General features: G+C 30.5%; 1 pseudogene; it reads left to right on the top strand.

Annotated features, from left to right (window-relative positions):
* Positions 1 to 2,629: 2,629 nt before the first annotated feature.
* LOC149557232 (uncharacterized) lies at positions 2,630 to 3,707 on the top strand (annotated as a pseudogene).
* The last annotated feature ends 6,733 nt before the right edge of the window (positions 3,708 to 10,440 follow it).

The raw sequence follows: 10,440 nt of genomic DNA, 5'->3' as shown, positions 1-10,440 counted from the left end.
TTGCAGCAGCAATGAATTGTTCTAACATTGTTTGGTTTAAATAGTTGCTAAGGCATGAAGGTTGAGATCAAAGATCTAGTTGTAATGTATTTTGATAACACCAGTGTAATTAACATATCAAAGAACCCAGTGATGCATTCCCAAACTAAGCACATTGCTATAAAATATCATTTTGTCAAAGAATTGGTGTAGTAAACAGATTGGAATATGTTCACACAAAAGAACATAATACAAATATATTCACCAAGCCATTACCTAAGGATGTATTCTTGTATCTAAGAGGTAAGTTAGGGGTCATTCTCCTATGTGAAGCTCACTAAATAAAGTTTTAGTGACGCATCATCAAGAACCAAGTTCAAGATCAATCAATTGATGCAACATAGTCAAAAAAGAATATTGCATATGAATTAGTACTCAAGGTACATTGATACTAATTTGGTATAATTTTTCTTTGGCATGTGTTGTCAAAGAGGGAGAAGATTATTGTCATATCTTTTTGAAATTTTTTTATATCTTTCTGAGGGAAAAGTATACTATCATAGAAGTTATGTAATTCCTTCATAGAGGAAGATTGCTACATGAAAGAAGAAGAAGCTTTTGGTGGAAATATAAGAGGGAGAAAACTTTCTATTAGAGAAAGTCTTGTTCTCAAATTTCATTGTGCTATGACATGTTGTGTTACCATCAATGCTAAAGAGGGAGATTTTTGGATACAATTGTCTAATTGTGTGTTGTCTTTGATGTAACGCAAATTTCATATCAATTGTCAATCAGTGCTTACTAAGCTCACTTGGTCAACAAGAAAATATTCCTTTTCTACCAAGTATTCTTGAAGTTTACTCTATGAAGGTAGTGTCTAGTGAGCTCACTCAGGTGTCAAAGGAATTCAAGAAAGAAATAGTGTCAACTGAGTTCACATGGTTAGCAAAGGAAAGTTGGACAGAGTTAGTGTTCATTGAGCTCACTCGGTTGCCAAAGGATTTTTTACAAGTTCATAGTGTTAACCAAGCTTCTACTGGTTAACACAAGAAATCATCTCAGAACTAGTGTTTATCGAGTAGGGTCGACCAATGAAGGATTTTGTTGTTTTGGCATTTATAGCTTGATTATTTCAACTATTGTTTCTATCTGACTATGGTGATGATTATTGGTTATTGTAATTTGAATTTGAGCCAACTTGACAGTCTAAATGGTATAAATGAAAGGTCAAGTTGAGATTTCTAGTGTGTATGCAAGTATATTGATTGAATTAAGAAGGAAACAATGAGAGAAAAATTGAAGGACAAGTAGATATCCTTGTGGAGTAGAAAAGCATTATTTGATTTGGAAGGATCAAGCATGAAGTAGAATAGAGATCTATAATCAAAAATTCAGTTGCATCACAATTAGGTCATTTCATTGTTACTCTCTAGCAATTGTATCAGTGATCTAAAATCTCTTAATAGAGTTGGTTTAATAGCTAGTTGTAAATCCTCTAACATAGTGACAATTTCATTGAATTTTGTTAAGACATCTTCCAAGGCCACTCCTAGCAGGGTGATTAAATCCTCTAATAAGGTCACAACTAATAGTGTGTTTTGTAACCTTTAACTAGGTTGTCTCCTAATAGGGCTCACTTCAGAAGAGTGAAAAGCAGTGACTAGTTACATTGGTGGTTTTTCCCATATTGGGTTTCCACATTAAATCTTGGTGTCTTGTTCATGTTATTTCTCTTATGCTTTCAAATTAATCATTGTTAATGTTTAAGATTGGCTACACATAATTCACACTCTGCATTTACAGAGTAATAGTAGTAATCAGTATTGTCAATCTAAATTGTATTATTTGCATCTAAGGGATCTAGGATTTATTTTAGTGGTAACTGATTCACCACCCCCCCCACACCCCCTCCCTCTCAGTTACTCCTATATTTCCAATAAATCATAGTTTGCTTCTATTCACATGATATTTAAGGCGGATCTATGTTGAGGAGATATATAGCTTGTACTCATTCTCTGATATATGTGTTCTGCCCATGCATTATGGGATAGCATTGCTATAGCTTCCAAGAGACCTTTTGTTGCATGCTTTAATAATTTCTTATACCATTTACTACAACACGAGATGTATGCCTTTAGAAAAAATGTTAAAAACAAAGATGCATTTGCAACATGTTTAAAATGAAAGAAACAAATAAGAGGGGTCTCACTCTAAATAAAAGAAAGTAAAGGGGCTTTGATAGCTAAATGGATGTCCACAAATATACCATATTTACATTTATAAAATGATTTATCATATTTTCAATGCAAAGTATTTATTTCTATATTTTTGTAGGATCTCCCATGCACTTTCCTTCACATTGCTAGCTATATAGTCTAGATGGGCATGCAACATTGGTGTAGGGTGCTTGAGTGGTACTCCTTTTGTGACTCTCATGTTGGTTATTGTCAGGTATGACTATTTAAAAAAAGTTGAATACTTATAATTTTATGTAAATGCTAATAGGAACTATTTCCAACAACATATAATTTTCCCAAATATATTTAAATAATGAAACTACTATAAATATTTTCTTCAAGATATACTTAAGGGAGAAACATTGTTCCTCAAACAAGGTTTGAATTATGTCACTTCACTTTTACTGCTTGTCATGAAATTTGAGGAGGATGTATTTTGGATGCCTATCATGCTTTGGAAAATGTATTAGTCAATGACTACTACACAAACAACTTTTTAGGACATCACATTGAAGAGAGGGTATTTAGAGATCTCCTAGGAAAAAAAATACCTAGGTAAAGATTAAGAACTCACTTGTATAATGATTGGAATTGTTAGCATAGAAACCTTCTTTTCCTAAGAGTTGCTACACATTTAGAGCATTTTCAATTTGATGTCTCTCTTGTAGCAATAGAATGGTTTCTCTATCTATTTGCAAACAGCTTGCCATCTAAAACGAGTATGAAGTTTTCATCTTAAAGTTTGTGTTATGTGCAAAACATTTTGTTTATACAATATGCACCTTCATATGTCTTATAATTATGCTCCCATGGATGCCACTATAGACTATAATGTGTGTTTGGGATGTTAATTTCAATGAGCATGCCAAGGTTTTATTTCCAGTAGCCTTAGCTACCTTTAAGGAAAGTCTATTTATTTTATTGAAAAGCTATTTATATTTTTGCAACACTTTCTATAGTATCATACATGATACCCTCAAGAGATTTTTTTGTTGGGTTCTTTTAAAACTTTGTAAAGAATGGATTTGTTGTATTGATAGGGTTTTCTTCTAACTCAATATATTTCTTCTTATGCCAATAGATGAGGGAGGATGACATATTGGCTGCTCAAAAAATTGGAGATTTCATTAATATTTTACATGATATAACCCATCATGCATTTGATCCTAATGCATTATTGGAGGAACAAAATTTAATTGTGATCTTTCATTTTAACCAAGCAAGTCTATACTAACTAATCAACGATTACCATTTTAAACACTTCTCTACAATCCCTCTATATAATAGAAAATCATGGGTAACATTGTTGTCTCATATTAACTTGATTTAAAATGTCACAAATCACTCTTTATTTTTGAATAATAGGTAGCCTTTGAGAAAATTGGTTCTATGACCATAAACACAATTGCAAAATAATGTAAAAAGCAAAAACATGTTGTCATCGAAGAATTGGATGAGAGATCAAGATGACTCAATTCCATGGGAAATTAATGATAAATCATCACATTTGAATGATTATATTGTCAATCTATCCCTATTCAATGGTGTGTCCATACCAATATCTTTGCTTTCCCAAAATAATGGCATTTCACTTGCATCTATTTTGCCTATTTTAAATTTTTTCCTTTGTGTTTGGTTTGACAACTTTTGTGTATCATCTTGGACTAGAAAATAATTCAAAAATTAAATATGATCTTTGTATTAACATTAAAATTATTTTCAAATCTTTCTATTTGACATACAAAGATTACTATGAGATTTAATTTTGGTGCAGGAGATTGAAAGAGACCTCTTTTTAATGGATTAACCTACAATATGCTACATCCTTAGACTCCTTCACATTATTTATTTTCCCAATTTCATAAATATACATATAGACTCAAGTGGCAAATCTGCACAAAGTATAATTAGTGCTTCTTTCCACTAACCACATCCATCTTTAGCATGATAATCTAGTAGTGATAAAAATTTAAAAAAATCCCTACGCCTTGTAATTTCTCTGTGTAAAAACACAAACATGCATCACCCTTTTGTAAAGGAAAAGGCTAACAAAAGTATAATTGTTTGCCTTCAATAGCATAAAACTAATATTATTATTTAGAATTTGAAAATCAAGTAAACTAATGAAATGTGTAGAAATTTTTTTTATTGATATTTTTTTAGTTTCTAAACAACACTAAAAATTAGGGGTTTAGTTCCCACCACAAAACTATATGGAAATAAACTTGTTTGCATTTGAACTTAGACTATGTTATAGATAACATATACAACTAGAACAATCAAAAATAAAAATTGACTTTAGACCTATATTTTCTCTTTTATAATGATTCAAATTTCAACTCACCTGAAATTGATAGTTTTCATCTCCCACCACAATTTTCAAAACAAATGAGTTCTAACCAGAAGAGAAATTATACATTCTAGAAGAGGACTCTCTCCTTTACAATGTCATATAGTGTTTATATATTTTTTGATATAATTTACTATTTTTTTCTTTCTCAAAATTGACATTTTCTCGAGTGTTAAAATATGTGCTTATAGAATTTTTTAATTACAATATACTATATCTAATTAAAACACTATAAAGTCTATATGAGAATATTCTTGACTTTGAGCTCTATAAAATGGTGTTTATATGTTACAAAAAAAATATCATAAAAAATAGTAAGAGTTATTGAAATGTCAATTTTTTGAAATAATTTTATTTCTTTAGTAATTGCATACCAACTAATATAAAACATGCACATTTCAAATTGGAAAAGTGTGATACCATTTATAACTTAGCTAAAATAAATTTATCTAGATCATATGTTTGAAAAAAATTGATTTTTGAATAGAAATACTCAAATTTAATCATTTTCATAAGTCAGCCTGAAAGGTGACACTGATTGGTACTTTTACCCCTATGGTTTATTTCCTTGGTGATTTTGAAGGATGATTATGTAGAGGGTGTAAATTGTATTTTAATTTCAACTCCACATGTTTTTGCATTAGTGGTAAACATTGGCTTATGCCTTTAGATGCCTAACAAGTTGGAACTTGGATTTATGGGCATGAACATTCTTCTTCAAATTAGCTTGAATCCAAATTTTGGTGACTCATTCAAAGATAAAGATTACATCAATTTTTTGATCTGGGGAAACATTAGAGGAGACCATTCTTTGGAGGGTAATTCTTAGAATAATCTCTCATTTAGCCTTCATTTCAATTATTTTTGCACTTTATTAAAAAGGTTCTCCTATATACTACATAAGAATTTTTTGTTTTCTATGTTTATGTCAATAAAAGAGAGTAACTATGAAATGGGTACCTAAATTTGGAGGCCAACAACTTTAAAGGCTATTACAATTCTATGTTCATAAGGCCTCCTTGCATCATCTTATCCTAAGCAAAGGTCTATGTAGGTTTATATAATTGCGTGTCATTTATTTTCCATACATAAGATGCTCCATGAAAAATAAACTATAGGGATTGAAAACCACACATTGCAATGTGAAATCTAGCTTCTGTAGCACTATTATGTTGCTTATTTGGTGAGCACCATCCTTTTTCTAAAATAAAAAATTAGTAACCCTGTGGCCTTCGAAACTCTCATTTTTTCATAGGAAAGGGTATACTAGTATAGGTGGTAGAATCTAGCCTTAGGCCTGCCAATTGCATTTTCTTTAAAGATTTTGTTGACTTTCAATAAATTTATTTTGTACAAATCTTATAATTATTTCATTCCCTTAGATGAGATATATTTGAGGCATTTTGTAAAAAAATTCACATGCCTTCTCAATGCTTCCACATTTCACATATATGCATACTCTTATAGTTGCAACAACATCTAACAAAACTACAATATGACGGATGCCCATTCCCTATTCGAGAGCTCCCATTTTGAAATGGGTGATTAGGATATTGACAAAGGATGTGAAGTCCATCATTACACCTATGGATTTCATTTTCTTTAACATTTCTAATTTTTTTATCAAATTTTTTGTATATCCTCAAATAAATGCAACCTATGTTAGTAAACTTCTCTAGGGCATTTTATCAAATAGTTCATGTGCCTACTTACTGATTCCACATTTCACATACATGCAAAACTATAATATTTTTATTGTATTGATGGATTCCCATTCCCTATTCAAGAGCTACCATTTTGAAATGGGCAAGGACAATATCGAAAAAGGTTATGGAGTCTAGCTTTACACCTCTTTAATGTTTCTACAAAATTTATGCCCTAAAATAATTGCAGTCTCTAATAGTAAACTTCTTTTAGGAGTTTTGTCAAATAAGTAATTCACACAAGTGGTTTTAGTGAAGGATGTAAATTTGATGCAATTATTGTAGTGAAGGAAATCAAATTGGATAATAATAAAATAATTGAACACTATGAGAGTCCTGTCATAGGTGAATAATGAGAACTTAGTAAAACTTTTGGGCTATTGTGGGCAGGTAGAGTGGCCCCTAATGATCTATGAATGAATGAATCTATGTACAATAGGTTATCCCCTGAAATATGTAGCTATAAGAATTAATAAGGTGGATTTTTGGAATGGAAAGGATGGGTTATGACTTATTCACCAATACAGTTTGTTTTTGTTCAAAATTTTGATTAGTTGTGTTGTTTCTAGGATAATACGATGTATGTAGATATCAAGAATCATTTTAAAGCTACAAACATAGAAGAAAATTGAACTTCTACATTATTGATTGATTTAAAAATAAAAATTATGTATCAAAACCTAATCATGGGGTTTTTCTCTACCTTAGTGATAATCTATAAGGGTAATATTATCATCCAAAGGCATAAAACACAAAGGCATCTCATATAGTGGTTAGTTAGTATTATCACAAAGAAATAAAAAAGAAGAAAATAAAGGATTATTTCTGCCCAAAATAAAAAAATTAATATCTATCTAAAAAGAAGAAATCGGATCTTTCAATAGAGTGGCAACTTTGTACTTTCTCCAACACTTGTATTTAATTATGAATTACCCCATCTGAACCAGCAGTTTGCACCAAATCCTGAAACATGTATCTTATTTTTAATAGAACCCCTGCTTCCTTCATCAAAAGTATACCTAAAGTTGTAATCATCTTCATCATCTATTTATAGTTAACTAATTCATTTTTTGATTCACTTACACGTTAGTAACATTTTGGCGGCCAAATAAAGAACACTAAAGAGCATATATAGAATAGGTTATGTTATAGGGATTGATGCATGCAAGAGGAAGAGTCTTAAAATAAATTATGTCCTATAATATGAATCAACAACCAAACCAATTTAAAAATTCATGAGTAGATTATGCTACATATCCACACTAGACTAAGGATTCTAGATTTGAATAAATATGAAGTTGCTTTACTGGTAGAACTTCAATAAGATGTTTTGATAACAAAATCAATATTTAACCAAGGAAAATACTGTATAATATAGTGTACATTTAAAAACCATAAAATAATAGTGTACTTTAATATTAGACACCAGACATCCTACTGACCTTTCTTAAACCTCTCACACACAAGAATCCTTTCTCTACCTACTAACCATTTGGTTCAAACAACTAGCTTTATTAAGAGTATTTTGAAAGATACCATAGTGAAATTTGTACAAGGGAACAAATCAATTTTTAGACATAACCTTATCAAAAAATAAAACAAAAATTTAATAAATAGAAGAGCATAAAATAACATCTTTGCTAGTCTACAATTGCAAATTATTGGCCCTTAATATATATTACACCACTTATCTTGAAGTCCAATAAAATAATTGTTAACAATAAATACATAAATAAATTTTTTAAAAACAATATTAGTACCATATGGGTTTTCATGGATTTCATTAAGCACCTTGAGATCAATAGAAGTGTGATATGAAAATGAAGAGAATGTGACTTTCTTAATATTTTCTTGCTTTCCAACACCATGATGAGAAACATCCTCTACTAGCTTCATCACATCACATAGTTTCCATGGGTGATGATTCTTTCTTTGAATTCCACCTTTTTCTATTGGGACTATTGGAGCATATTCTTCATCTAGAAAGTGAGATTTCAAGTACTCTGAGTCACAATGTTTCTTTGTTGCATGGAATGTTGGAGCTATGCTGTGAAAATGGGAAGGCCAAAAGTTGTCTATTAGAATCTATAGGATTTTGATAGATTCCCAAACCATTACATAGAATTATATGTTTGTATCATTTTAGATCATCTAAATAAGAAAAAAATGATATTTCTTCTTCATACACATTACTAAAGTCCACTAAAGTTCCATATTACATATTTACTAGTTCTTAATATATTTATATTATAATTAAAGTCTATTACTAGTGCTATGTGGTATCCTTTATGAGGCTTGCCTCTTTGGTATATATTTTAAAGAAATAGCTTTTCTTTACTAGTATTGAGAGTCTAATAAAGTAGTAGATCATTTTCTAAATGTGAAGTGTCATATTTCCTTTCTCCATAAGGGTCACTATCAACTTGAAGGAATGGGATTGACTCTTTCCAATCTTATAGAAGATTATTTATCCTTAACAAAAAATTGTACCCTTAATTTTTTCTCCTCTCTTATATTCATCCCCCAATAATTTATGATTATTTGAAAGTTATTTTGGGTAGGTTGGAGGATTTTTTAATTATTAGACAAATTTTAAATGGATTTAGTGCTCATTTCACATTCATATTAAAGTTTTTTTAGTGTGTATGATAGATGGATGCTCCAAATTGAAGCATATGCATGGACTCTTTGGAGGTGAATTCTCTTGCTATAGAATGTTTGAGCTAGAAGGTTTGAGTATTCACTTTTGTGCTTTAATGATTTAGTCCCACCTTTTACATTATGTGGATCCTCACATAATGGAGGCCCTATTTTCAATTCCCATCTATGAGTACTTTTGTCATCTCTAATCAATACAACCAAAAATTTGGTTTAGCTATGGTGTAAAGGACCTATTGGTCAAAGTAGGCCAAGGGGATTTTTTTGGACTTGGGAAGGAGAGTTATTTTGGTTACCTTATTGGAAGGAAAGTAAAAGTTCCTTTTATTGGTTAAGTGTGTGGTTGGAAGGACTCTATCCAAGCTACTCATAACAATGAATAGTCTGATATGCAAAATTGCAATGGGATTCACCACATTTAGAAAAGGTGTCAAAGAAAATGTTCAACCATTAGTTTTTGCCATTGGTAAAGAACAAGAAAGAACTAGAAATACCAATTAAAAAATGGGAGGCATATATTTAGTGCAGCCCAATGTATGTAGTATGGAATACACTTTCAAGGAGTCACAAATACTGCTATTCATGATTTTACTATTTCCAACTACTTTTACATATAATGTTCTATCATTATTTGTCCTTTTTGTTGAATTCAAGTTGGGCTTGATAATTATTTCTAATGAATGCATAGAATTATATTGCCCTTTAAAATTTGTGACATTTATAATGCATTGGGTCCTATTTCTTTGTATAATAAATAAAAATAGAGTGGATTTGGTCAACTATATATAAATAGCTATATCTCATAGACTATTAAAATCTTTAAAATGTAGACTATTAAAATGTTATCTACATGGAATTTAGAGTTGTGACTTGTTCTTCTTTTGACTTTGTGTTCAAACTTAATTAATGCATTCTCAAAATGGTGATTGTAGATATCAATCTATTTTTCAAGAGGGCACAACACAAATTTCATAATATGCACAATTATAAATTAGTTGCATCATTCTCTTTGTTAACCCCTTGTCTTGATTTTGTTAATTCTATAAGGATGTTGAATCGTCAAACCTGGAAAGTTACTCTTGAATTTTGGAGTTGTATTTTTTATTAGTTATCCATGATTCTTATAATTTAGTAATACCAATAAACCATCTTGAGGGTTTCATGGGCCAATTAACATGAAGTTGAAAGTTCACATCGGAGAGGTAATTATAAGTAACTTGGTTACTATGGAAGCAAGTTTGATGAGGCTAAGAAAATAAAGAAAGAGAAGATATAGAATAACATCAATAGATTCCACTAGGAGATATTTTGATCCTAAAATTACATGTTTAAATGATAAAAATATGAAACCAAGAATAAGCTATCCAACATGTCTTACCTTATTGATTATTGAACCAAAACATAAATGGGGGCTATTTATTATTGATGGATGTCTTGAATCTAGAAAATACCTAGTTGTCTTTATCTCCCAAGACAATTGCTCCAACTTTGCACTAATCACCTATGCTTGTGG

This window comes from Cupressus sempervirens, chromosome 5, assembly GCF_028749045.1.
Source record: "Cupressus sempervirens isolate cs-2001-9-10 chromosome 5, ASM2874904v1, whole genome shotgun sequence".
Lineage (NCBI taxonomy): Eukaryota > Viridiplantae > Streptophyta > Pinopsida > Cupressales > Cupressaceae > Cupressus > Cupressus sempervirens.
The sequence above is the reverse complement of the archived record's forward strand: the minus strand, read 5'-3'. Positions and strand labels throughout refer to the sequence as shown.